The sequence below is a fragment of the Esox lucius genome, chromosome 18, assembly GCF_011004845.1.
Source record: "Esox lucius isolate fEsoLuc1 chromosome 18, fEsoLuc1.pri, whole genome shotgun sequence".
Lineage (NCBI taxonomy): Eukaryota > Metazoa > Chordata > Actinopteri > Esociformes > Esocidae > Esox > Esox lucius.
The window spans coordinates 28,475,032-28,500,010 of record NC_047586.1 but is presented as its reverse complement, the minus strand read 5'-3'; the positions used below and the strand labels follow the sequence as shown (position 1 = coordinate 28,500,010).

At 39.3% G+C, this 24,979-nt stretch overlaps 1 protein-coding gene across 1 annotated transcript in view; it reads left to right on the top strand.

Annotated features, from left to right (window-relative positions):
- The first annotated feature begins 210 nt into the window (after nt 1-210).
- Nucleotides 211-24,979, top strand: part of LOC105009234 (protein tyrosine phosphatase non-receptor type 14) — a 265,726-nt gene continuing 240,957 nt past the window's right edge. The window contains exon 1 of the mRNA XM_029114543.2: nt 211-522. The gene's annotated coding sequence lies outside the window, so the exon portion shown is untranslated. The remainder of the gene's footprint in view (nt 523-24,979) is intronic.

Here is a 24,979-nt window from a genome sequence, read left to right as displayed (position 1 = left end):
GAGACGCGATAGAATATCGCATAAGCAAGGAAAGAGGACACATCTCATTCGTTTTTTGTTCGCCTTTTATTCATCTCTCATCTCTAAAACCATTAGGTCTATACGAGGAGCCACCACTTCTCCGCTAGTCTTGCATTCCTGAAATTCCTCCGTTCTGATGTCAGATGGGACGGGTGTCCATAGACTACTCTGAACCTGTGCACTGCGCTCCGCTGCTCCTGAGTGGTCACAAAATAGGCTAACCAGAGTCTCCGGGACGGTCAAACAATTTTATTCGTGTCAGAACTTGGAAAACTTACCGAATGTTGTTTTTAAAATTTTTAAATAACGTGGCGTTTTTTTTCTCTGAACGTCTTTGTTTATTCTGGAATACAATCCTTCATTTTCACCGTTTAAGAAGACATGTTGACTATTGGAGGCGGAGACAAATGTTTTAGAGGAATAACCCAATCTTACGGATTTTTAAGGACTCAGTTTCTCTCCGTCGGCACGTATAATTTCCTCATGTAGCAACGGAAAACGGTGGGTGTCTACTCTCTGAGTCTGTAGGTTACTTTCTGGCTACTTTTTATGTTGTATTTACCTTTATAGAGACTGCCATATTACAACAAAATAACAGCAATGTGTTGCCATCTTAATATCTCAATACTATTTATGGTATATTCGTGCTATGCATATGCTGTGTGGTAAACCAATGTAAATCGTTGTCTCGCATGCCAGTCCAGTGTCACATTTTTACATCCACAATCGGGAATATTCCAGGGGATTCAAATGCTATTTTATATTGGCTTACAACAGTTAAAACCCGTCAAATAGATCTGCGTTATTAAGTAGAACGTGGCTAGAGAAAGGCTGGACAGTACTGTCTCTGGTTTGCACCTCGTTGAGGCTATAATAGAAGTGTTATCACATGCATACAAACCAGCAGCCAGAGAGCCTATTTCCATAAAAGTGAGGCCTGGATATGATGAAACCACTCAAGCAAGGCCATGAACTTGAAGGAAAAGATAGAGCAGGTAAGTGTTGAGACAAATTATTTGCAATAGTCAATGAGATTCAAATCATCAAGAATCATGATGGTGGCTGGCCTATGGCAATGTGCAATTTACTGATCTCTGAAAATAAATGAATATCATTTAGACACCAATACTGGTTGTTTTGCCTGTATGTATGGCTATGTGTCTTGACTAATTAGAAAAAGGCCATGTGAAGTTGTTTGCATGTGTGAGTTTGCAAGTGGTTTACAAATGTCAACCTCCCTCTCTGTCTCCTAGTCTAGTGGTGGTGATGACATTAGGACATTACTGGTAAACTGGTAAGGCACATTCAGTGTTCAAATAGTGTGTATTAGTGTTAATGAGAGCGATCTGTTTGGACATGCCCCTGCTGTAGAATAACAACCAATAACTGTGAAGTAGGAGAGTATGCAAAGGCAAATATAGCATAGCTTCAGGAGGCGTGGGTCATACAACACACTCAGATACTCACATCTGGTTGCATTGATAACCTCAGTGAGCAAATTATATGGTGCTATCGAAAGTGGAATTGTAGTACCTAACATCAGCTTCTGAAACACTGCTGTAAGAGTTGAAGAGCACGACCGGTTTTACATGTTGCTTTACCACTTATGATACAGAACTTTGTCACTAACATAGGTGTGTATCTCTATCTCAGTCCATTCTATCATATTCTATGTGAAGTGTACACAGAGGATGGCCTTTCCCATACTGAAGTGCTGGTGTGTTTTGTGAGTTTTATAAAGGCTTCTCTAGCCATACCCTATAGCTGCAACTCACCTCAGACAATAACAGACACATCAGGCACATCAAGACCTGTGGCTTTCATGCTCTCTCTCTCTACCCCAGATATTTACTCCACTCACCTGCTGCAGCAAGGTACCTGTCAATCACTAAACAACTTAAACTACTGGCTAATCAGGTCACCAACACACACTTGTTAACATATACAGACAAGTGACTGATTGCGCAGTCGTTAGCATGTTCTATGAGCACTCTTATTTTTTCACACCACTATGTTCATCTAATATATTTGGCATTGTATTGCTGAAAAAATCTAGGCCTTCCCTGAAAAAGACATTGTCTGGATGGCAGAATATGTTGCTTTAAAACGTATGTATGTATTGTTCAGCATTAATGGTACCTTCACAGATGTGCAAGTGACCCATGCCATGTGCACTAATGCACCCCCATACCATCACAAATACTGGCTTTTGAACTGTGAGCTGATGGCAAGCTGGATGGTCCCTCTCTTCTTTAGTCCATGAATCCCAGAGGACCATGAATCCCAGTAGCCAAGTTTTCCACTTCACCTCACCTCATCATAAATGAGCTCGGACCCAGAAGAGTTGGCAGCGTTTCTGGAACTTGTTTATATATGATTTCTTCTTTGCATGGTAGAGTTTTAACTTGCTTTTGTGGATGCATCGATGTACTGTGTTCACAGACAATGGTTTTCAGAAGTGTTCCTGAGCCCATACAGTAATATCCACTACAGACTCGTGTCTGGTTTTAATGCAGTACCGCCTGAGGGCCTGATGATCATGGCCATCCAATATTGGTTTTTGGCCTTGTCCCTTGCATACCGAGATTTCTACGGTTTCTCTGAATCTTTTAATCATATTATGTACCGTAGATGATGAGATCTTTGCAATTTTACATTGAGAAACATTATTCCTAAATTGTTGCACAATTTGCCTCTGCAGGCTTTCACAGAGTGGTGAATCCCTCCCCACCCTCTGAAAGGCTCATTCTCTCTGGGATGCTCTTTTTATAACCAATCATGTTACTTATCCGTTGCCAATTCACCTAATTAGTTCTGAGTTGTTCCACCAGATTGTTTTTTTAGCACTACACAACTTTTCCATTCTTTTGTTCCCCCGTCCCAGCTTTTTTGAAATGGGTTGCTGGCATCAAATTCAAAGTGGCCATATATTTTTCAAGAAAGAATAACATTTCTCAGTTTCAACATTTGATATGTTGTCCTTGTACTATATTATATTGAATATATATGATTTGTACGTCATTGCATTCTGTTTTTCTTTACATTTTACATAGCATCCCAACCTTTTGGAAACAAGGTTGTAGTAATAATAAGCATCATAATTACTAACAAAAATGAAATATTTTGTTAGTTCTTTTGTTCCCCCGTCCCAGCTTTTTTGAAATGGGTTGCTGGCATCAAATTCAAAGTGGGCATATATTTTTCAAGAAAGAATAACATTTCTCAGTTTCAACATTTGATATGTTGTCCTTGTACTATATTATATTGAATATATATGATTTGTACGTCATTGCATTCTGTTTTTCTTTACATTTTACATAGCATCCCAACCTTTTGGAAACAAGGTTGTAGTAATAATAAGCATCATAATTACTAACAAAAATGAAATATACACTCACCTAAAGGATTATTAGGAACACCTGTTCAATTTCTCATTAATGCAATTATCTAATCAACCAATCACATGACAGTTGCTTCAATGCATTTAGGGGTGTGGTCCTGGTCAAGACAATCTCCTGAACTCCAAACTGAATGTCAGAATGGGAAAGAAAGGTGATTTATGCAATTTTGAGCGTGGCATGGTTGTTGGTGGTAGACGGGCCGGTCTGAGTATTTCACAATCTGCTCAGTTACTGGGATTTTCACGCACAACCATTTCTAGGGTTTACAAAGAATGGTGTGACATCCAGTATGGGAAAAACATCCAGTATGCGGCAGTCCTGTGGGCGAAAATGCCTTGTTGATGCTAGATGTCAGAGGAGAATGGGCCGACTGATTCAAGCTGATAGAAGAGCAACTTTTGACTGAAATAACCACTTGTTACAACCGAGGTATGCAGCAAAGCATTTGTGAAGCCACAACACGCACAACCTTGAGGCGGATGGGCTACAACAGCAGAAGACCTCACCGGGTACCACTCATCTCCACTACAAAAAGGAAAAAGAGGCTACAATTTGCACAAGCTCACCAAAATTGGACAGTTGAAGACTGGAAGAATGTTGCCTGGTCTTGATTTCTGTTGAGACATTCAGATGATAGAGTAAGAATTTGGCGTAAACAGAATGAGAACATGGATCCATCATGCCTTGTTACCACTGTGCAGGCTGTTGGTGGTGGTGTAATTGTGTGGGGGATGTTTTCTTGGCACACTTTAGGCCCCTTAGTGCCAATTGGGCATCGTTTAAATGCCACATCCTACCTGAGCATTGTTTCTGACCATGTCCATCCCTTTATGACCACCATGTACCCATCCTCTGATGGCTACTTCCAACAGGATAATGCACCATGTCACAAAGCTAAAATCATTTCAAATTGGTTTCTTGAACATGACAATGAGTTGACTGTACTGAAATGGCCCCCACAGTCACCAGATCTCAACCCAATAGAGCATCTTTGGGATGTGGTGGAACGGGAGCTTCGTGCCCTGGATGTGCATCCCACAAATCTCCATCAACTGCAAGATGCTATCTTGGGCCAACATTTCTAAAGAATGCTTTCAGCAACTTGTTGAATCAATGCCACGTAGAATTAAGGCAGTTCTGAAGGCGAAAGGGGGTCAAACACAGTATTATTATGGTGTTCCTAATAATCCTTTAGGTGAGTGTATTGTCTTTTCATTTGATAATTGGAAAACATTTCAATATTCTTGTTTCTGGATATATAAAAATAGGACAAAATAGGACAGGGTATATCCTGATAAATATTAACTTCATTCTTTATCTCTTTATCAACTTTATGAATAGAGAAATTTGGAAACTCCATGCTGTTGCAGGCATTGAATCACATAAAGAACATGGTGTGTCACACTGTTGCTAAACTTATTTATTCAAACAATGTTAAGAATGTACAGGTAAAGACATCAAGTGTAGGTTTCCATCTTTTCAACAGCATCTGACCTAGTTGTTCACTTTCCACCCCAGGCTCAAATCACTACCCAGCCCCCATTCCCATTTCGCTACCCTTCACTGAACGTTTTAGTGCTCTCATAAGAAGCAATCTAAACATTCCCTTAAAAATTATAAAATTTTCACTGAGGGTTTATATGAGAAAGTAAGGTTAGTGGCTTTTGGAATAATTTAATGTTTAGTGGAGGGGGCCATGTTATTTTGTGTGTGTGCATTAGAAATGTAAAAAAAAAAAAAATGTAAGCGTTTGTTTGATTCAGTTAATTCATTCTGCTTCATTTAACCTCTATATTACGGAGTCAGGGTAGCCTGATGGCTGTAGCATCAGATCAACTGAAAGGTTGCTAGATTTAATCCCTCAGGCAGCAAAGTAAAAGTGTCGTTCTGTCCCTGAGCAAGGCAAATGTTTAATATTTCCCAGGTCAGTGCTGAGAATGAGAATTTGCTCTCAGTCATACTTACCTGGGAAAATAAAGGATGTCATAGGGCCGGAGGGCAAATGCACAGTTGTTGCTCATCTAATCCCAGCAGTCGATGCTTTCTTATGCTTACTTACACCTCATTATACTGTATCAAGGTACTATCCTGTAACCGTAAAAAGAAACCTTTATACAATTAGTGGTCACCAGGGGGCATTTTTTAGCACATCATCTCCAGCCAGACACTGCTGTTATTGAAACTAGGTCTGCTTTTCATTCAATTGTGTCTGTTTTTATATAGCGAAATAAATGGTTCTTTAGTGGCCTATTCATGAATCCCAAGTGATGTAACCCAGCTTTGGTTTGTGAGCGGTAAGGATATTCTGAAAATGGTTCAGCCTGAATCGTAATTCACAACAACACAGATAAGAGTCTGTTAAACAGCTCAGTGGCAGTTGATACCATAAGGCAAGGTAGGCAGCCCCAGAAGGCTTAGGGCCCATGAACATTCAAACTGAAATACAATTTAAAAGATTGCTGCAAGCAGCAATTAAGGGGTCCAAGCTATAAGAACAGATAGACATTATAGGTCTGATAGGTTGTATTGGCCCGTTTGTGTTCAGGATTAATTAGCGCTTCATGTGATTTTCTGGAACAGTGCCCCCAAATGGCCAATTGGCACCACACACTGCACATTACCATTCCTTGCCATGCCAATGATGCGTGCCAAAATTGGTGAGAATCAGACAAACGGTTGTGGGAGATATGCTTTCACTTCTTGTAAAATTGTAGGATGCAGGAAGTTGTTGACAAATGACATCTGCTGTGTTTGAAATGTCTAATATTGTTAATAATAACTAAAGGGCAGTATCCACAAATGCTATTTTTCAAGTTTCTTGAAAATGTGACGAACGGCCTAGGGTAGGTTTTTCAGAAAATTCGAAATAGTGGAAATTGTAGTCAGACAGAAATGAAAACAGCCTTTTGTAAAGTTGTATATCACCTGTTTCCACATCATATTATACAAGTTGCCCCCACAATTGTGGCAAAAGCTTTGAGCTTTTGAAAATCTAATCTTTGGCCAGTGGCACTCAAAGCATTGGCCATTTGGGCGGGGCGATGCATTCCAGAGTCACCGTGGCAACTTGATCTGATCATGTTAAATGCATAGCTGACAGCACATATTGGATCTTTTATGTCAGTTGACCAGCTTGGGTGTGTGCTATTCACATGTCTTTCATGAGGGGACTTGAGAAATACACTGACGGGCCCCAAAAATGTTGCACACCCTAATATTTCATTGGCCTGCCTTTAGCTTTGATTATGGCGTGAATTCCCGGTGAAATTTTTTCAACTAACTTATCCAATGACACATCACTTAATTCTGACCAGAGTTGCATACATTTTTGGCTGAGATATACAGTGAGGCAAAATGAGAGAAAAAAAATCCAGAAAATCATATTGTAGGATTTTTAAATAAATTCATAAAAAATTCTACAATGTGATTTTCAGTTTTTTTTTGTCTCTCATAGTTGAAGTGTACCTATGATGAAAATTACAGGCCTCTCTCATCTTTTTAAGTGGGAGAACTTGCACAATTGGTGGCTGACTAAATACTTTTTTGCCCTACTGTATTATTGACAACCGGAGAGGCAAACCACTCCGTAAAGTCTTCTCAAGCACATCCCAAAGACTTTCAATGGAGCTAAGGTTAGGATTCTGTGGTGGCCAATTCATGTGTTAAAATGATTCCTCATGCTCCCTGAGCCAATCTTGCAAAATTTGTGCCTGAAGAATTCTAGTGTTGTCCTGGAATTTGCCCGTGGCATCGGGGAAGAAAAGATTTATTGATGATTTAAGAAATGAGAAGCTACTCGCTAGATTAGTTAGGGTAAAAATAATGGTAACTAGCTAAAACATATGAACCATTGCATTCTTTATTCAATCATAGGCACTTAAGTATCTCCTTATTGAAATTCAAAAGTTTTTTTGGTCAGGCAATGTAGGCTGTTGGATGTTTGGGATAACTTCAAAGTGAGATGAAGTAGAAGTACCAGGCACTCAAAAGTCAAAACGCCTGGGCCTGGTTTCCCGTTTCAGACTTGTCTCGCTTGAAATAAAGTACCAGCATACCTTGAAGAGGGTGCAATGACATCAAAAGTGGAGCTATATGTATCTGATATTATTGCATTCCTGACAGCTTAATGAGCCGATTACACATTAACAAAATCAATAGGCTACAGCAGAGGCGTCGCCAGGAGCACAATACAATCGGGGCTTAGCCCACCCACCCGCCCCGCCCGGGACAAAAAGTACAGGGTTTTGAATGTACATGTGGAACATTTTGGTGTACACACTAGCAGCCTACATGTCTACATTGTCATCATGTGCGATCAGAATTATAGATGAATAGATCAGGGGCTTTGTATATTTTTTGTGGGGTCAATTTGAGATCCGGGGCTATAGCCTAACGATGCCACTGGGCTACGTATTGTTTCCCGAGGCTGTTTCCCGAGGCAGATTGTTTCCCGTGGCCCTACTATTGAAGTAATTGACCAGCTCAAAAGCCTACATTTTTTTTAAATTTGCTAGACTATGCCGATTCAATGCAGGCATTTATATAGCCTATTTCCTTAGGGTTGAGTGTTTTGTTTTTCTTCCTGGATTTAAAATGTGTTTGAATTTGAATGATGGAGAATTAAAAGCAATTCATGCATGTTCCTAAAAGAAATAAGGCCAATAGATGAAAAAAGTTATGTTTGAGTGGACTTGAGAAATTCACTGTTGCAAGGTGGGGGTAACTTCAAAGTGAGGTGAAGTTGTAGTATTAGGCACTCTAGAGTAAAAAAAAACATGGGCCAGGGTTTGCTTTTAAGACTTGTCTGGCTTGATATAAACAAAGGAACAAATGCTGTATGTCTGATCATTTTGCTACTTTTTATCCTAGACGAAGTAAAGTACACGGTGCCAAAGATAGTGTCTTTGCTTTTTTGCAGCAAAACCATGTCATACTGGAATAACAGTTTTTTATACACTGAAACCTCCAAGGCAGTCATTCTTACCATTATTTTGCAATGAAATAACTGTAATGAAACCCATATAGCTATAGGACTCTGACTTTTCATAAATGTGTGTACATTATATTCTAACATTGTTTTTTATATTAACATTGCAAAACAAAAGATTTCTAGAGTTTTTCTAGCTTGAATGGTCTTTACATTCATATTGACCATATGTCTATAGACAGTGTATAATTTCTGTGTTTTCTACTTTTTCCTGCTCTTGAAAATCCGGGTCACCTAAACAAAGGATATTTTAGACAAAGTTCACATGGTAGGCTAGTGTGTAGGATCTGCACATGGAAGGTAGTGTTTACTGTGAGTAATTGCTCCACAAGCGTCAGTGAAATTGATGTGCATTGTTTGCCCACAAAACAACCAGATGCCTTGTTCAATTGATCCCACTTAGAGGGAAATACATTCATTATAATTTTACAGCATTATATTTTTACTCACTAAAACAAATATTGCTTTCTGAATCAGTTTGTTTTTCTGCATTTTGGCGAGATGATATTTTTTTCCTGTGAATGTCAGATTAACTGTTTTGGCCATTTTCAGATATTTGCATTTCATACGTGTCAATAAAGCCTTTACTAAGCAGTTTAATGGATATTGGTGATGTTTGTATCTTAGCAACAAACGAAAATGAGCTGCATGGTCGAGTTGCTAGGAAGAAGCCTTTACTGCGCCAATTCCACAAAAAAAGTCTGGTTACAAAATGTCTGACCAAACCTTGACACGCCTCACAGCTTCTGGCACACTCATTTGGAGTGACGAGACCACAATAGAGCTTTATGGTCACAACCATAAGCACTATGTTTGGAAATGGGTCAACAAGGCCTATAGTGAACAGAATACCATCCCCACTGTGAAGCATGATGGTGGCTCACTGATTTTGTGGGGGTGTGTGAGCTCTAAAGGCACGGGAAATTTCATGAAAATTGATGGCAAGATGAATGCGGCATGTTATCAGACGTTTCTGGAGTGGCCATCATTCTCCTGACCTTAAAATCGTCAAGCCACTCTGGGGAGATCTCAAATGTGCGGTTCATGCAAGATGACTTTGCATGACCTGGAGGCATTTTGTCAAAACGAATGGGCAGCTATACCACCTACAAGAAGACTGCACGCTGCCATTGATGCTAAAGGGGGCAATACACAGTATTACGAACTAAGGGTATGCAGACTTTTGAACCTGGGTCAGTTCCTTTTTTCCCAGGATCAGGGATAGGGTGAGGTTAAGGTCAGGGTTAGATTTACTGGTTGTTGGGGGCCTATAGGAGCTTTGACTGATCAGGTTTGATGGTGAGCAAACATTTTTAAAGCCTTTGATTCATAGCTTGAATTTGTTTGGCCCGTGGCAGTCACATGGTTTACACTACCAACTTCCTATTTATTGCAGCACAACGACCTGATGCACTCTTGCAACAGACCAAGTTTGCTTGAAAGATCTGTTTGCATTCAGGCGTAATGAGCCTTCAAAGTGACTTTCTGGTATAGCGCCCCCACATGGCCGAATAGTGCCAAACATTGAATGCCACCTCTACTCCTCGTTCCAACCATGTATACCAAGTTTAGTGACTATAAGATAAACGGTTGCTGAGATACACTCTCACTTCCTGTTTGACGGCCTCATCGCCATATTCGATTGGCTGTAACGGACAAATGGCAGATCAAAAATCCATATGATAACTTTTGTTAGGATTGGTCTGAAAAATCATCTGTGCCGTTTTTCAGGAATATTACAAATTTGTGGCCTATGAAACATTTCTAAGCATTTTCTGAAAATTCAATATGGCGAAATGAAAACAGCCTCTGGCAAAGTTGTTCAGCACTTGCCCATGCATCATATGATACCAGTTGTATGTCTCTAGGGCAATCAGAGCCTGGATTATGAGCATTGGAAAATCACAATTTTGACCCGATGGAAGCACCAGAGGCATGGGCACCAGAGGCATGGGTGAGATTTGATTTTATCTGGAATGGTAAAACAGATTAAATAAAACAAAAATATTTATATAATAAATGTGAAATGGGTGGGGTCAAACTAATAAATATCAGAGCTTTGAATCAGTCACTTAAAGCTTAAATTATATTGCTGCCAGTAAGCAACCTGTTTTTGAAGTAATTATGCGGTTGGTAAGGTTACCTTGTCAACTTAGGTTTGTTGTAGCTTCTTAAGGTAGCTAGCTAAGTTGGTTATGGCGCTTCTCCATTGACCAGCATGGTACAGGACGGCAAGCATGTATCTGACCCATGCAGTGTTGCCTGCACGGCAAGGTAATGGAGAAGTGCCAATCATAATGCAGACATCTTTGTCACCGGCAGGGTTGCATCTTTGTCACATTTTTCACCCCTGATGAGTTTGCCCCCCTGATTATTAAAGGCAGTAGCACACATGGAATAACTTTAAAAAACATTATTTCAATGAACGTATGACCAAAATATTATACTAAACAGTAAATTTTCTTTGGATGTGTCTTTTTAGCAACAATATTTAAACTGCAAAACAACTTTGCTATTCCTAACAGGATATTTGCTATTTGCTAACAGGATAGCAATATGATTACTTGTAGTGGCAGTTGCCTCCTGTGAGCATCTGTTTTGCTACACAACAACAGTAACCAACGAAAATTACTTTTCACAAACTGAGGCCCCAACATCATCAATTTTTTTACCTCATTGTTCTTATCAAAGCTATGCTGCCAACATTTTGTACACACCTTCTTTCTTTCTTGTTGAATGGAACTTCCACTTCCAAAGACACTTGCATTGTTGCCCCTTTCAGTGGAGTGAATCAATTAATTTAAAAGTAATTACATACTGCCTTATAAGTTACGACTACAGTGAAACACAAAGCATGTAGCCTTTTTGTTCAAGTGTACAGTTTCTTAATCATCATCAAGTGCATTCATCCTTTTCACACTATCCTGCACCTTTCCTTATCTGTCAACTGGGAGAGCCACATACTGTATACATGGAACAAAAATTATATTCGGTGTCACTAAACTGTCAATATCTTATTAACCTCTGTCTGGTGGACATTTATGATGGTCCAGGTCAGGGATAGTGCTTTCTTATGTGACTGTCAAACAGTAATATATGGAGCCATTAATCTTCATGACACAAGTAGTAGCCGCTAAACTACAACTGTTATGGCCACTTGATATTTTCCTACTTCCTTCTTTTTTCTTCCCCACTCACATATGAGCGTTTCATATTTTAAAAACGTTTCTGTCCGCGGTGTAGGGACTGTAGGGAGTGTCATGAATAAATGTATGAACTGGGATAATACGAGTGAGTTGACTAGAGTAACCTTGCCATAGATAGTTAGATGCATTCCTGTCCAAGGTTTTAATAAGCGATCGACCTTGGTAATTTTCCTGTGAAACTTACTAGAAACAAGATTTAAAATATCTTTGGGAATATGTGTACCAAGGAAATTCCCAAGATGACAAAAATACTGGAAGTTTAATCAAAGCCTTTTGAAAGATGAATCATTCAAGACCAGAATAAGAAACAATTGTTTATTTTTTTAAGGACAATTTTGACTCAGCAGATCCTCCATGTGGTATGGGATGCATTAAAATGCCACTCAATACTACAGTGGGGAGAACAAGTATTTGCTACACTGCCGATTTTGCAGGTTTTCCTACTTACAAAGCATGTAGAGGTTTGTAATTTTTATCATAGGTACACCTTAATTTATCCCAGATGCCCTTACACAGCTCTTTGGTCTTGGCCATTATGGAGAGGTTAGAGTCTGTTTGATTAAGTCTGTGGACAGATGTCTTTTATACAGGTAACGAGTTCAAACAGGTGCAGTTAATACAGGTAATGAGTGGAGAACAGGAGGGCTATTAAAGAAAAACTAACAGGTCTGTGAGAGCCGTATTTCTTACTGGTTGGTAGGTGATCAAATATTTATGTCATGCAATAAAATGCAAATTAATTACTTAAAAATCATACAATGGGATTTTCTGGATTTTTGTTTTAGATTCCGTCACTCACAGTTGAAGAGTACCTATGATAAAAATTACAGACTTCTACATGCTTTGTAAACCTGCAAAATCGGCAGTGTATCAAATACTTGTTCTCCCCACTGTATGTCATCAACTTACAGTTCCTTCTCATTATTAAGTTAATTCGCATTCAACCACAAGGAGCATGATACTTTATCTGGGGGTATCGTTAATTAAGAGTGATTTGCGCCTGCCAGGGTATTATCTGGCCAGCATTTTCGGTCTACTTTGAGATGTGTGGGCTTCTACCATAATTAATCCCCCCCACTCTCCATATACTCACTTTAACTCACTTTTAATAAATTGGGACGAGCAAGAGGCAAGATAAGAAGAATGTATTGTATAGTGTGGTTGACCTTAGACAGACAGCTGGACATTTGAATTGTAAACGTTTATTGTCTTAAAATAGCAAATGTTGGGGGAAGATGTGCTGTCAGAGTGCTTGTAGATATGTGTTGACTGACACGATCTTGCCGTTCGCTTGCCAGACTCCAATCTTTATACTAATAATCTGAATTACTGTTTTAAGTAGGCAAATAGATTCTAAAATCAACTCCTAACAAATTGTATACAAATACGAAAATGATTAAAGCGAAGATGACCATAGGTGAGAGTAGGAACTTAGATTGACTGATAAATCGAGAGCTTCGCCTTGCGGCTCAGCTCTTTCTTCACCACGACAGACCGATACATCGACCGCATTACTGCAGAAGCTGCACCGATCCGTCTGTCAATCTCCCGTTCCATCCTTCCCTCACTCGTGAACAAGACCCCTAGATACTCAAACTCCTCCACTTGAGGCAGGCACTCTCCACCTTAGGCAGGCACTCTCCACCCGAGGCAGGCACTCTCCACCTGAGGCAGGCACTCTCCAACTCAGAGTAGAGCCGCTGCTCCTCCACATCGAGAGGGGTCAGCTGAGGTGGCTTGGGCATCTGTTTCGGATGCCTCCGGAACGCCTTCCTGGGAAGGTGTTCCGGTCCCGTCCCACCGGGAGGAGACCCCGGCTGGCCTGGGAACGCCTCGGAGTCCCCCCGGAAGAGCTAGAGGAAGTGTCTGGGGAGAGGGAAGTCTGGGCATCCCTGCTTAGACTGCTGCCCCCGCGACCCGGCCCCGGATAAGCGGAAGATGATGGATGGATGGATTATAGCGAAGATATGAAATATAAAATTATTATTTTGATTGAGTGTAAAAATGAAATAAATAGCCAAAATCGCTGCTTTCTCCGTTTTAGAAATTTCACATGTTCAAATTGCTATTTCAGTATGATTTTGATTAATCGTGCATCCCTACTCCTTAGCTGCACTGTACTATTTTGCTATTTCACTTTATAATTGCTTTTTATTTGTATTACAAATGACAGATCATAGTGTTCTCTGAAGTGTGTACTATAAAGTTGTAGCTACCTTTCTTTCCTTCCGGAAAAGAAAAAAAAAGTCTGATCACTTTGATATTACATGACGTCTGGTCTACCACCCAAGTTGAATTTCACAAATTGAAACTTTTGTAAAGCAATTTCCAGAAATGACATTTATGACATTATATCAACAAAAAAAAAAAAAATCACCTCCATAAATTTCTCTAGAAAATGGGCTAGCTGAAAGGGTATATTGAATAGCAAAATGTACCATTTCTTTCCACTGCATTTCCAGTGCAGAAAATAGTAGCAAAAACGAATGGCAGTCGTTTATGACTATCAGACCTTTATTCGAAGAAATGTATTGACCAATTTGACCTAAAGCCTAAATAAACTCCACAAGATGTATTGCATAATTCCTAAGATATGAAACATTTATTCACAATTCTCGTAATGGAATAGATTATATAGGGGTTAATTGGAGTGCAGGTTCTTAAAACCCTTTAAGTCGTTTAACCGCATTTTCTGTCAGTGGTGCTGATTTGTCTATGAGTCTATGAGTATTAGGCCTAGATGCTTGAGATCATGAAATCTTGTTTTGTTTTCTCTTATAGAAGCCATTCATGTCAGCATCTCCATGCATCAAGATAGCACCCCGTTAGCACCTCCTGTGAATCGTCAATATATGTTCAAAATAATAACAACACTATTGGATTTATTCTGAAGAATATACGTGTGGTGTATTTTAATTTAATACATTTTTAGAGACTCAGACAAACAAATCCTGCAATTCAATCTTTTTTAGAATACTGAATGCTAACGAAGATAAACCAAATGGACACTGGGGGTCTGAAAGGCCTGCCGGTTTTAGAGTAGCGCAAATCCTGTATTTGGTTATATGTCAAAATCTTTTTTTGTAAAATATAGCTTAGGTGTTGAAGCAGAAAATACTGTAGCTTGGTTTTATAGTTTGCCCAAGTCAACAGAGAAAATCCAGTCATAATAAGGACATAATCATGTTGTTTCTCCTAAAATTGAACTCTCATTTTCAAGATTTATTCAGCTTTGTAGAATGAAAAAAACAGGAATTGAAATATAAAGGTAGTTTGACCAATTAGGAGAGTATATTATAGCCTACTGTCAGTTTTAAAGTCAATTAGGGAATTGTCATTAGATGCGATCTTCTACCATTCTCTACATCAAAACCATGATCTAATCAAATAGCTGTGCTTTATATTATATTATTTAATAAGATAATGTGTTTAAACAAATGGTATTTATTTCTGTGTAGGCTATTAGTGTTTCTTTATATAAACACTTTGTAATTATAGCAGAGATGAATACGCAACTGTAAACATTTCACTTTTAAATTAAACCTGTTATGTTAGGAGGTGTAATGTTAGGAACATTGTAAACATCGTCCGCAACTATCTTCAGAAAACGATTTTCAAAAAATAATTGCATTTTCATCATTTTAGCACTCCCATGCTTTGGAATAGTGCAATCACAGCTTGACGCAATTTACCTTATCTTACCGCGGTAAGGAAATGCTGTAATAAGATGAACAACATCTGTAGAATTATTATTTCTAAAAACACAGGATGTAGTATTTTCATTCATTTATTAGGCCCTACAAATGTACAATGAAAATCACTTAAATTATTCAAAAACAAGTCCATTAAGATTTCTAATTTCAACATATTTTGATGATGTACAAGGTAAAATAAAAGACATTATTGACCAGTTTGCGATGATCAAAAGATATCCGCATGAATAGCTGTGTATAGGCCTAAAGCACGGTTGCTTGACAAATTTGATAAATAAATAAAGAATGATTTACAGTAGCCTACACTGTCACGGTGCCTCCAGTGATCACGCTAGCCTCCGGCTGCTAGCTCCACATTCTGTTGTGGAAATCACTACAAAGGAACAAAGACTGCAGATTATTTTCATAAGTAAAGCTTTATTCAAGATTTACAAACCTGGAGCAGTTAAAAACACTCAGCAGAGTCAGGTAAAGAGCTCTCCGTTGAAGTTCGAACTCAGGCCTATATACAGTAGATTCAGTACAGCCCACTGTGTCCCCCTCCCATGCATGGTTAGTCTACATGTTTTACCAGCTGCTCTGCAAACATCGGTTTACCAAGATAACAAGATGTCTACAGCCCTTGAGTAATTAGCCAAAGCTATAGCTATCTGTTGTAGGCACATCCTGTACAAGTGCGCAGAGCCGAAACACACAATGGCCTTACTAAATTACTGGATGAAACTTAGAATAAGCAATATGATTTCATTGTACTATGGAATAACATAATTTCTACCACACATTCACGGAACACCCCTGACTTTCCACTATTAAACACACCTGTTCCTCATCACATCCCCCTGGACTTCCTGTCATTAAGCACACCAGATCCTCAATACTACAGCTTTTAACTGCCCTTCACGCCATTCTATTCAAGGAAAAACACTGCAGTGTACTGTATTATTCAATACATTTGATTTATAAATTTGATTAGCAGAGTAAAAGGATAAATGAATAACAAAATTGAATATTTGATAAAATATAGAAAAGTAATTTATTGATTTCTTTGAATCAGATGAAGACCCGGCATCCGAGACGTCGATTTTGGGGTCTGTTTCTGATCCTCCATCTAAATCTTGCAGCATGTGCAATGCTGTCAGGCCATCAAAATGTCAGGTTTGGTTTGCCATTGTGAACTAAACGCTGTGAATTTTGTCTGAGTTGAGTCTGACTTGTTCACCAAGTTCAAATTATATACAATTACTACCCTCATCATCATTCTTCATCATTAGACTTCAGTCACATGAATAGGTGTGTCTGGGTTATTTAGGGGGTTATCGCCCAATCATCCATTGACGTCATTGCAATTTCATTGCTATTCAGTTGATTAGATTAGATTTGATGTAATTTTGTCATTGAACAAGTACAGTATAACGAAATGCAGTTAGCATCTAACCAGAAGTGCAAATAGAAGAGTGCAAACAATTTACAAGTAAACAATTAAGAACAATGTATGTTATAAGTGGGATGTATGAATGTGCACATTGAAGGTGCAAGGTGGTATGTGCAACTGAAATGCAGGGCTTACAGCAATGAGGTTCCCACAGTAGACACAGTAGAAACTGAAAAAGAATGTAAACAACATCATAATTTCAAATAATAATTTGCAGTAGCCTACGTGAAAATATAGAAAAGTCAAAGTATAGAAACAGTAGTGTGTAATACGTTTGTTGAAGGGATTATTGGTGATCGTTGGTATATCGTTTTGTGAATAACTTTTTTAGCTTAAAACATTTGTAGAATCTTTCTCAGTAAAATAAGAAGAGAAAATTCAAAGAGAGATGGATAGGATGTGTATGCGATTTTGTTTCTCTCTCCTAATAAAAACAGTAACTGTGTACGTTTGTTGAATTGGTAATTAGTGATTGGTAAAAAAAATGATGGTATTTTGTTTCATGAAAAGTATTTAGATTTACATTTGAGGAATTAGAATGCTGAATCTCTTATTGAAAAATGGTGAAGTGTGATACATTTTTTGAATAGGCAAGTAGCCTATATCATTTGTATTATGTTTCAATAATAGCCTAATTAAAATGTTGAATGGTCATGGAAATCTTGTATTTCATTTGTAAATTCAACCTAGACTATCATTAATCTGGGAGTATCGCACATTCATCAATTGTACATCAGAACCCCCTTATCAACCCAGACACACCTATGCATGTGACTGAAGTGTAATGATGAAGAATGATGATGAGGGTAGTAATGGTATATTATCTGAACTCTGTCAGTAACTCAGACATAATTTACAGCGTTTAGCTCACAATGACAAACCAAACCTGACGATTCGACACCCTGACAGCATTGCAGACACTGGCAAGATTTAGACTAGATGGAGTCAGATGGAGGATCAGAAACAGTTCCTGAAATCGATTCTGATTCTGATAATGAGCCACCTCCTCCAGTGCTTGAACTCCTAAAGTTGTGGGCTGACTGTGGGGTAGAAGTTTGAAGTTCGAACGACCATGCTATCAAACAACCATGCTTTAGGCCTATATACAGCTATTAATGCGGATATCCTTTCATCATCGCAAACTGGTCGATAATGTCTGCTATTTTACCTTGTACAATATCAAAATGAGATTAAAATGAAAACAAAATTCTAATGGATTTATTTTAAATAATTTAAGTGTTGTGTAAATTTCATTTTGTACATTTGTAGGGATCTAATGAACGAATGAAAATACTATAGCCTGTGTTCTTGGGAATAATCGTTCTATTTATTCTTTTTTGACTTACTGCCGGCAATGCGGACCAAGCTCCTGCTTCACGATTTCGTCTTTGCTGTCGTGTTGGCCCCTTCAAACCAGGACCTTCAGCATGCGCTGGGACGGTTTGCAGCCGAGTGTGAAGCGGTGGGGATGAGAATCAGTACCTCCAAATCCGAGGCCATGGTCCTCAGTCGGAAAAGGGTGGCTTGCCCACTTCAGGTTGGTGGAGAGTGCTTGCCTCAAGTGGAGGAGTTTAAGTATCTAGGGGTCTTGTTCACGAGTGAGGGAAGGATGGAACGGGAGATTGACAGACGGATCGGTGCAGCTTCTGCAGTAATGCGGTCGATGTATCGGTCTGTCGTGGTGAAGAAAGAGCTGAGCCCCAAGGCGAAGCTCTCGATTTACCGGTCAATCTACGTTCTTACTCTCACCTATGGTCATGAGCTTTGGGTCATGACCGAAAGGACAAGATCCCGGGTACAGGCGGCCGAAATGAGCTTTCTCCGCAGGGTGGCTGGGCGATCCCTTAGAGATAGGGTGAGAAGCTTGGTCACCCGGGAGGAGCTCAGAGTAGAGCCGCTGCTCCTCCACATCGAGAGGGGTCAGCTGAGGTGGCTTGGGCATCTGTTTCGGATGCCTCCGGAACACCTTCCTGGGAAGGTGTTCCGGTCCTGTCCCACCGGGAGGAGACCCCGGGGAAGACCTAGGACACGCTGGAGGGACTATGTCTCCCGGCTGGCCTGGGAACGCCTCGGTGTCCCCCCGGAAGAGCTGGAGGAAGTGTCTGGGGAGAGGGAAGTCTGGGCATCCTGCTTAGACTGCTGCCCCCGCGACCCGGCCCCGGATGAAGCGGAAGAAGATAAATGAATGAATTAATTAATGTATTCTTTTTTCCATTTTTTAAATGATAAGACATTCTTGTATTTTTTCAAATTCATTAACTATTTTAAACAACAAATTATGTGATTCATTATTTTTTAGATTATTCTATACTGCTTATGACAACCCAGTACATGACCTGATGCTCTTGCTGGATGGTGATGTTGCAGAAGAGAATGTGTATGCTAATAGAGCCGATTCATATGCTAAGAACGAGAAACAGTGTTCGGCTCTGGCTGATACTGCTGGTCTTAAAGGCCTGGCATTTCTAGTTAAACTACACATTATGTGCATTTTCGTCATTCTTGTTTATGCATAGGCTGGTGTAGTATATTTACTTGAAGACTACTATATCAGACATGGTTCCTGTATTTTGTTGTGGTTACACTGGAGGTACTGAGTACTAAAACATAGGTTGCTCAGATGAGTCAGAGGTAGACCAGCGTCAGAGGTAGACCAGCCTAATTAATTGACCAGGCCACATCTACTACCCATGTGTAGATGAAGAGCATGACTGAGACCTCGCCCATAGTGAATATAGAATGTTTTTCCAAACATAACAATTCAAAGATATTGGTAACATAAAACGTTTCAGTCAGTGATACAATAAAGAAAAGTTGATACCTGTAATTTCATAGCTGCTTCAGCACCCCAAAACCAGAAAACCCACTATAGTGCAGGTCTGAACCTGCAGTGAATAGCGAGGAGGATAGAGTTAAAGTTTTTCAGTCACATTAGCACTACAGATCATTATTTGTATATGGAGTGCTGAGTCCAGACCTTGACCTGCAGAAACATCCTATCTCAAAAATAATGTAAACCTGGAATAGCAGCAGTTGCCAGTAAACAATTTACTTGTACACAAAAATATATGCAAGACTGGCCAGTCCTAGGGATACTCAGGGTTAAGTAAAACTACTTTTGACCACCATGCCCCACACTCGTGGAATGCCTAGCAGAGTAACCTTAGGTCTGAGTCCTTGCCTTTCTTAATGTGTATGCGCCTTAGGTCAGTATACAGTTAGGTTGGGAAATATTTGAACACTGACACAATTTTCATAATTTTGGCTCTGTATGCCACCACAATAGATTTGAAATGAAACAACAGAGATGCAATTGAAGTGCAGACTTTCAGCTTTAATTCAAGGGGTTGAACAAAAATATCTTATGAAACGTTTAGGAATTGCAACCATTGTCATACACAGTCCCATTATTTTAGGGGCTCAAATGTAATTGGACAAATTAATACAATCATAAATAAAATGTTAATTTTTAATACTTTGTCAAGAATAATTTGCAGGCAATGACTGCTTAAAGTCTGGAATGCATCACCAAATGCTGGGTTTCCTCCTTTGTGATCCTTTATCAGGCTTGTACTGTAGCTGTCTTCAGTTATTGTTTGTTTGTGGATCTTTCTGCCGTAAGTTTTGTCTTCAGCAAGTGAAATGCATGCTCGATTGGGTTGAGATCGGGTGATTGACTCGGCCATTGCAGAATATTCCACTTCTTTGCCTTAAAAACTCCTGGGTTGCTTGCACAATATGTTTTGGGTCATTGTCCATCTGTAAAGTGAATCGCCATCAAATCAACTTTGCTGAATTTGGTTGAATCTGAGCTGATAATATATTCTTATACACTTCAGAATTCTTCCGGCTGCTTCTGTCTTCTGTCACATCATCAATAAACACTAGCGACCCAGTGCTGTTTTGTGTTGCAGAGCTCACCAGTGTGTTCTCTTTTTCTCAGAATGTACCAAACTGTTGATTTGGCCACTCTTACAGTATATACAGTAGTTCCTGCTACTGTATCTCTCTGATGGATTATTTTTAAAGCCTAAGGATAGCCTGTTTAACTTGCATTGAGAGCTCCTTTGCCTGCATGTTGGGGGTTCCCAGCAACAGCTTCCAAATGCGAATGCCACACCTGGAATCAACTCCTGACTTTTAACCTGCTTAATTTATGAAGAAACAACAATGGAATGGCCCACACCTGTCCATGAAACAGTTTTTTTATTTGAGTCAATTGTCCAATTACTTTTGGTCACTTGAAAAAGAGGGGGCTACATAAAGAACTGTAATTCCTAAACACATCCTCCAATTTGGATGTGTATACCCTCAAATTAAAGTAAGATACTGTACTTTAAGCCCATATTCATTACTTAGCAGTAACTTGAATACATTTTGGTAAACAGACAAAATAACAACTTGTGTCAGTGTCCAGTTCTTTCTGGACCTAACTGTATTTCTGTAGTTTTTTTATATATCTTTTTGAAATAGTGCTGCAATACAGAGCTGAACAGTGAATCAGATCTCAGCCTGATTCACCTCTACAAATAAAGGTATAAAAACAATTGGCTTTTAAACAAATGTGCGTGTGTGTGTGAGATGTGGTTAAGAAGGGATCGGGCATGAAAAATTTGGCTGTAAAAGGACGAATGTTGAATGTAAGATTGTCCCTTAAGGCTCACTAGTATGGTCGACACTTAGGAAGAAATCTAGTGATGACAATACTCTAAGTGATGAGTAGTCCTCTTCTGGCTGTGCTGTGTGAAGTTTATAAGGGTACATGACCTTTTTTGCCATATCATTGTTTTTACATATTCAGATGATCAATAAATGAATGAAGCTGGTCAATAAATGAATGTGGCCTGTGTCCACAGTCTTTAAACTGTTCAATTCAGCTCCATAACCAGGTGGATAAGGAGAGGGACAATCAGGTAGGGTGTGGGCAGAGGCAGGACTTACTCTCCACAAACTGGACTAACATGATAAGATTGCGATAGACAACACCAGCACCCCTCTGTTTTCCATTCAACTCAGTTAGCTTTTTTCTATAGATATTCTCTTCCTCTTACTCAGTACAAGTGCAGAAGTTGGTGCTCTCCAAGTCTCTAACAGACTGACAAACACTAACACTCACACACACTTGTCACTTGGCCTCCCCTTCTTTTTGTATATTTTTTTTCTAACCACTTTCCATGACATCAGTGATTGTTTCCTGTGGCTCAGGATGAGTTGAGGTGTGGTGGTCCTGGTTAGGAAAAACATATCTGCAGTGTCATTGAGACAAAAATACTCTAATCTTCCTCCTGCTGTTTACTGTGCCTTCCATAGGTCATGGGAAAGTGTAGTCAAAATTGCTATTTTTGCTGTACTTTCAAGCATATGGAAAGACAATTAAAAGATGAGTATGAGCAAAAAGCACAATGTCACCTTTTGTTTATATCTGTTTCAACACATTTGTTTTACCAACTAGAATAAAAGCACTGTCAGAGTTCCATCCCCTGACAGTGTTTTTTTTATTTGATCATAAGTATTGGAAAATTTGTCTCACAGGTGCTTCTAATTGATCAGGTTTCCTGTTGCACTGATTATTCAGACATAAACTGGCAAAAAATATGTTGAACTCAGTTCCATCCTTTGCTTATGTTTTTGGTATCAGTAGGAATAATCAAACATTAAGACTCGGGAGCGGTCTATGAAAGAAAAGCAATAATTTAGATGCTAAAAGAAAACAGGAACTTAATTTGAATCCAAGCCCAAAAGTTGGGCATAACTAAATCAACAGTTTGGAATAACCTGAAAAACAAAGAAACCACTGGTGTCTTCAGCAATCTGCAACAACCAGGTCAGTCAAGACAAACAACAGCAGTTGATGACAGAAACATGAAATAAGTGTCAGTGAACTCACCAACAACCTCCAAAATGCTGCGGTGAAAGTATTTTGGCAGCAGAATTACAAAGGCAACACAACCAAATGCAAAACCCTATTTAGCACAAAATAAGATTTGAATTGGCAACAAAATAAAAGTGAAAGAGGGTACAGGTTTGGGAAAGGGTTTTATGGACAATTCAGACGATGATGAACCTTTATCAATATGATGGAAAGGCAAAAGTGTGGAGAAAAAAAGGCCTTAATGATATCTATACAGCTGAATAGGCTACTGCAAAATACAGCTGTGCTCATAAGTTGGCATACCCTGGCAGTAATTGTGCAATTTTGGCATTGATTTAAAAAATATGACTGATCATGCAAAAAAAACTGTCTTGTATTTAAGGATAGTGATCATATGAAGCCATTTATTATCACATAGTTGTTTGGCTACTTTTTAAATCATAATCATAACACAAAATCACCCAAATGGCCTTGTTCAAAAACTTGTTTTCATACCCTTGAATGTATAAAAAGCCACACCTGTGGCTTTTTAAATTGCAATTAGTGTCTGTGTATAACTAGTAAATTAGTTTCTTAGCTCTCACATGGATGCACTGAGCAGGCAAGATACTGAGCCATGGGGAGCAGGAACAAAAAAAACTGTCAAAAGACCTGCGTAACAAGATAATGGAGCTTTATAAAGATGGAAAAAGATATAAAAAGATATTCAAAGCCTTGCAAATGCCAGTCAGTACTGTTCAATCACATAAGAAGTGGAAAATTCAGGGGTCTCTTGATACCAAGCCAAGGTCAGGTAGACCAAGAAAGATTACAGCCAAAACTGCCACAAGAATTCAGAATACAAAGAAAACCCACAGGCTGCACTGGAAAAAGACGGTGTGGTTGTTTCAAGGAGCACAATACGGTGATACTTGAACAAAAATTTGCTGCATGGTCAAGTTGCCAGAAAGAAGCCTTTATTGTACCAATTCCACAAAAAAGCCTTGACACGCCCCACAGCTTCTTGGCACACTGTTATTTGGAGTTATGAGGCCAAAATAGAGCTTTGGGTCACATAAAAAAGTAAATTTTTTGTCAATTAATATAACATCAAATTTATCAGAAATACAATGCAGACATTGTTAATGTTGTAAATTACTACAGTAGCTGGAAAGAGCTGATTTCCAATGGAATATCTACATAAGCGTACAGAGGCCCATTATCAGCAAACATCACTCCTGTGTTCCAATGACACATTGTGTTTGCTGATTCATGTTTATCATTTTAAAAGGCAAGTTGATCATTAGAAACCCTTAAACCCTTGAAACCACTGAAATTGTTCTGCTGATTAAAGAAGCAATAAAACTGGCATTTAGACTAGTTCTGTATCTTGAGCATCAGCGTTTCTGGGTTTGATTACAGTCTCAAAATGGCAGAAACAAAGAACTTGATTCTGAATCTCGTCACTCTAAGCATGTTCTGAGAATTGAAGGCTTTTCTCCATGTCAATCAAACTAAAACTGCGTACAGCTGTCAACATTAGGACCTGATCAAGAACATCATGGCATCTAGATTGGCCTCAAGAATTGTAACATTTGAACTACAGGACTGTTGTTTGTGGGAGGAAATTAAGATCAGTATACAACATGCAAAACAAAAATTACTGATGTGAAAGCCACAAGCTTTAACGTTGTAAGACACCTGAAATCCCACAAAGACGGGTAAAGAATGACTGCTATACTGTGCCTAGCTAGCTAACGTGACATAATGTCGGAATAAAATGCTTTAGCCAGCTAGAAGAGCTAGCTAGAGTATCCTTACATTGGCTTCACATTAGAGCTAGACAAGCTAGCCAAAATGGGATTCATGGAATCTCCTAATTATTTTAGGATATTTCTGGTAATATTCTCGAATTTACTTGCTTGCAGTGGCCCCACCTGGCATTTTTATTGTGTTTTTAACATCCTTACATAGGCTTCACGTTACTGTTAAAGTATTAATCTGAATTCATAAATTCAATAGAAAATGTAAATAAATACATAAAAACAACAGACTAAGACTAACAACTGGACATGCACATCATGGACATCTTCTTCCGCTTATCCGGGGCCGGGTCGCGGGGGCAGCAGTCTAAGCAGGGATGCCCAGACTTCCCTCTCCCCAGACACTTCCTCCAGCTCTTCCGGGGGGACACCGAGGCGTTCCCAGGCCAGCCGGGAGACATAGTCCCTCCAGCGTGTCCTAGATACTTAAACTCCTCCACTTGAGGCAGGCACTCTCCACCAACCTGAAGTGGGCAAGCCACCCTTTTCCGACTGAGGACCATGGCCTCGGATTTGGAGGTACTGATTTTCATCCCCACCGCTTC